This window comes from Doryrhamphus excisus, chromosome 3 (genome assembly GCF_030265055.1).
Source record: "Doryrhamphus excisus isolate RoL2022-K1 chromosome 3, RoL_Dexc_1.0, whole genome shotgun sequence".
In the NCBI taxonomy this organism is placed as follows: Eukaryota; Metazoa; Chordata; class Actinopteri; order Syngnathiformes; family Syngnathidae; genus Doryrhamphus; species Doryrhamphus excisus.
The window spans coordinates 30,979,357-30,984,356 of record NC_080468.1 but is presented as its reverse complement, the minus strand read 5'-3'; the positions used below and the strand labels follow the sequence as shown (position 1 = coordinate 30,984,356).

Sequence of the window (5,000 nt, the reverse complement as noted above, 5' to 3'; positions counted from 1 at the left end):
AACGTGCAGTTTTGGGGGCACTTGTGGTGTCAGGACGTCTGTGACATTTCAACTGAAAAACAACGGTATAATCGGCGAAGTTCTTTGCAAGTTGTTGTGGCCGAGTGGTTAAGGCGATGGACTAGAAATCCATTGGGGTTTCCCCGCGCAGGTTCAAATCCTGCCGACAACGTACAGTTTTGGGGGCACTCTTGGTGTCAAGACATCACTGATGGTGGCGATCCATGGGAAGTCATCAGACCAAAATCGTGTCAGAGGATTCATGGGAATTCATGTGAGATCCCCCAAAACCGTGAGCTGCAATACCACTCACGAGTTGACAAGTCTCATGGTTGCTTTTGGCAAACATTTTCCATTGCATTTCGACTGATATACAACGGCATAATCTGTGAGGTTCTACGTTTGTGACAATTTGTTGTGGCCGAGTGGTTAAGGCGATGGATTAGAAATCCTTTGGGGTTTCCCGGCACATCAAATCCTGCCGACAACGCACAGTTTTGGGGGCACTCGTGGTGTCAAGACACCTGGGCCCCGTTTCAAGAAGCAGGTTCAACCAACTCTGGAGTCTAACCCTGAACTCTGAGTTGATCTACTCTGAGACAGGAAACTCTGACTTACGGGTTTCAGAACAGGTGATTTCAATTGGTTCAATCAACACAGAGTTTGTTCACTCTGAGTTAAGCGCGTGCACCACGACTTTAAAAAGCCCTGATCAATGGAGCCCTGTTCCCTCGATTCACCATGGCAACGAGTGAGAAGAAAAGATCGTCGTATTTCAGTCCTCTGGAACTGGATATATTAATGCGGTCATACGGCAAATTTGAAAGCGTTTTTAAAAAGAAAAGCAACATTGAAAGCGTTTTTAAAAAGAAAAGCAACATTGAAAGCGTTTTTAAAATGAAAAGCAACATTGAAAGCGTTTTTAAAAAGAAAAGTAACACGGCTGCAGCAGCGAAAGAACGCGAGTCGGCGTGGGAGAAGATTAGTGCTCGAGTCAATGTGTAAGTTTAAATTTATTATACACATTTATGCAATCACAATAATATTAGGCTACAGATGCAAACAAGTAGAATGGTGTTACAGCTACAATTTATGTCACTTAGATGTAATCCCACCGGCGAAAAAAGAACGTGGAAGCAGCTAAAGATGAAATATAAAAACATTGTTCAAACAGGTAAACCCTCAGCATAACAGTCAGGGTGCCTTTTTTTAATCATGTTTACCACTAAATATCATTCAGCAGCTGTTTCAGTGTGCATTATCTCCAACATAATATTGTTTTCACACACATAAATGTCCTCGCCTGTATACAGTTAAATCAGACATATGAAAAGCAACATCTAACTTTTACTCAGCCAACAGAAAGCGGGCATCTGCCCGCAAAACTGGCGGAGGACCACCCCCACCACGTCTGACCGAGGCAGAGGAGCTGGCCATGGGTCAGATTGTCGGGAGGCCAGTCGCAGAGGGGATCCCTGGAGGAACCTCATCCTCGGACATGATTACACAGGAGCCACCAGCTTTGATAAGATGCAATAGGCCTAGGCCTCAAACTTCTTTTGGGCCTATAGTTCAATGTTAATTTCCCTTTCATGTGTTTTTCTTTTGTCTCAACAGATTCTGAAGACGTACTTGGTCTAGTGGATCCATGTGCCACTTTAACTGTAAGTAGCCAATAGTCCAGAGATGATGCCATATTTAAAGTATAGCATAGTGAAACACAACACTCTAAACAGGATGATGAAGATGATGGGACCACAATGTCTGCTGCCTTCTCTGTGGTGTCTGAGAGGGAGCCTGAGAGGCCTACAGAGGTAAAATCTTGATGTTACTGATTTCCTCTCCATTCACATGTGTTTACATGTGGATTATAGTGACTTTTAGCCTACACTGAAGTATTAACGGATTCTTATCCATTTTAGCAGAGCATGGCTGGGCAGCAGGAAGAGGGTCCCTCAACCTCCACAGCACAGATTGACACAGTGAGATACGTATTCAGTAAATTCCAGAGGTTAATTCAGTGGAATTCATGTGCAACTGTATAATGTCATCCTTATGTGTTCCCAGCTACCACTAAAAGAAATCTACAAAGTGCATTTATTAAAAACAGTACAAAAAACAGAAAAAGAAATGGTGCTGCTGGACCGCCAGATAACTAAAACGGATCTGGAAATTGAATTATTAAAACACAAGTTAGAGGTGGGTGCATGGTCATAGGTGAATTGTGTTGATGATTGTAACAATTAAAAAGTAAGAAACCATTTTTTTTCTTATTTGTAGGAAATAAAGAAGACCAAATAAAAATTTTTTTGTCTTTCTGTTTATTTTACTGCTGTTGGTGATGGTGATTATGAAAAACGACCAAACTGGCTTTAAACAGGCGCGACAATGAATGAATCACACCGGAGACAGAAAGAAACTCGAGGTTCATTGAAGAAAACCTGGTCCCGACCAGGTTATGTTCACAGAGTCTGTTGCCATAGTAACTGACACCGAGGTTAAGTTACCTCTCTCTGTGAAACAGGCTGGAGTTACTGCTCTGTCTCTGGTTTGACTTACCTCCCTTTTTGAAACGGAAAACTCAGAGTTTCCCTCATTTCAGGGTTAACATACTCCGAGTTTTCACTAAACCTGCTTCGTGAAACGGGGCCCTGAGCAAATAGGTCAGCCAGAAGGACCACGATGGACCATCCTAAATCCCACTAAGTTGTGAGCTGGAAGGACCACAGTGGGTCATCCTGAATATCACTAAATTGGCAAGCAGTTGTCCTTGCAATTTAACCACTGGTCTTTCGGGGCAGTCATGGTGTCAGGACGCCTGTGACCACGATGGATCATCTGAAATCCCACTAAGGAGTTGTGAGCCCGAAGGGCCACAATGGGTCTTCCTAAATAAAGCTAACACAGGTTCAAACTAACCGGTTCAAATTCTGCCGACAACGTGCAGTTTTGGGGGCACTTGTGGTGTCAGGACGTCTGTGACAATGGAGATCCAGGTGAAATTGCCTGGATCTTCATGGTTGCTGACTGAATTGGCAGTTTCCCTTGCATTTCAACTGAAAAACAACGGTATAATCGGCGAAGTTCTTTGCAAGTTATTGTGGCCGAGTTTTTAAGGCGATGGACTAGAAATCCATTGGGGTTTCCCCGCGCAGGTTCAAATCCTGCCGACAACGTACAGTTTTGGGGGCACTCGTGGTGCCAAGACTTCACTGACGGTGGCGATCCATGGCAAATCCTCAGACTAGGGCTAGGGCTAGGGCTAGGGCTAGGGTTAGGGTTAGGGCTAGGGCTAGGGCAGGGGTCGGCAACCTTTACTATGAAAAGAGCCATTTCACCCACTTGCCCACTAAAGAAAAATAGCCTGGAGCCGCAAAACGTTGTATGTTTAAAACAACATTGGAGGGAAAAAAAAAAGACGAGTTGGAGTACTCTTGCTAGTACTGGAGATAAACTTTTGTTTTTAAATTAATTAAATTTATTAAATTTATTTACTAATTTATTTTTTAGAATCGTCAAATAACTCATTAATAATAATTAATAACTCAAATAACTCAAAGTATTACTCATTTCCCTTCATGTTAACCTGTCAGAGAGAACTGGATAGCATCCTGTCTGCTCATTCAGTCACCAGTCAGAACTCAGTCAGGATGCATTCATGGTCTCACACAAAGTTGGATTTTTGTAAACTCATAACAAAGACGTGCATTTTCACCACACGGGTGCTAAAAAATATTCAAGCATTGCAAAGGGAGCCGCAACAAAGAGGCTGGAGAGCCACATGCGGCTCTGGAGCCGCGGGTTGCTGACCCCTGATTTAGGAAGACCCATTGTGGCCCTTCGGGCTCACAACTACTTAGTGGGATTTCGGATGATCCATCGTGGTCACAGGCGTCCTGACACCATGACTGCCCCGAAAGACCAGTGGTTAAATTGCAAGGACAACTGCTTGCCAATTTAGTGATATTCAGGATGACCCACTGTGGTCCTTCCAGCTCACGACTTAGTGGGATTTAGGATGGTCCATCGTGGTCCTTCTGGCTGACCTATTTGCTCAGGTGTCTTGACACCACGAGTGCCCCCAAAACTGTGCGTTGTCGGCAGGATTTGATGTGCCGGGAAACCCCAAAGGATTTCTAATCCATCGCCTTAACCACTCGGCCACAACAAATTGTCACAAACGTAGAACCTCACAGATTATGCCGTTGTATATCAGTCGAAATGCAATGGAAAATGTTTGCCAAAAGCAACCATGAGACTTGTCAACTCGTGAGTGGTATTGCAGCTCACGGTTTTGGGGGATCTCACATGAATTCCCATGAATCCTCTGACACGATTTTGGTCTGATGACTTCCCATGGATCGCCACCATCAGTGATGTCTTGACACCAAGAGTGCCCCCAAAACTGTACGTTGTCAGCAAACCTCACAAGGTCACAGTTTTTTCCTGATCAGGGCACTGTTTTAGGTTGTGTGGATGATTGGTCTCAAGCGCCAGATTAAGACTCTTTTCTCTCAGAAGGCACTGCTTGAAATCCCACAGCTGGCATTTTCCTGGTCATGTCCATTATCCTCGACTGGAATGATGTGGCAGCAAACGACTGTCAGATTGTACAACACGGCTGAGTCCTTCATAAGAAGTCAGTGCTCAAGAGAGTCAGAGTTCATGTGAGAAGGTCCTTTCAGCAAAGGCCTTCTCAAACTATTTGCCAAGTCAGGACGTAAAGAGGGACTGTGCTGAAACCCGGGATTGAACCAGGGACCTTTAGATCTTCAGTCTAACGCTCTCCCAACTGAGCTATTTCAGCTGCAAAGGTGGTCGCACTGCTTTTTCCAGTGCAGGCAATTTCACCTAGATCTCTATTGTAACGGGCGTCCTTACACCATGACTGAAAAGGATTTCATGGATCCCCTGACATGTTTTTGGTCTGAGGATTTGCCATGGATCGCCACCGTCAGTGAAGTCTTGGCACCACGAGTGCCCCCAAAACTGTACGTTGT

General features: G+C 44.5%; 2 non-coding genes across 2 annotated transcripts; one reads left to right on the top strand and one right to left on the bottom strand.

Moving 5' to 3' along the window:
• The first annotated feature begins 90 nt into the window (after nt 1–90).
• On the top strand, nt 91–172 carry trnas-aga (transfer RNA serine (anticodon AGA)). Its single transcript has one exon. It is a non-coding gene; the product is annotated as a tRNA-Ser (tRNA).
• Nucleotides 173–4,734: 4,562 nt separating this feature from the next.
• On the bottom strand, nt 4,735–4,807 carry trnaf-gaa (transfer RNA phenylalanine (anticodon GAA)). The gene has a single exon. It is a non-coding gene; the product is annotated as a tRNA-Phe (tRNA).
• Between the last annotated feature and the right edge of the window lie 193 nt (nt 4,808–5,000).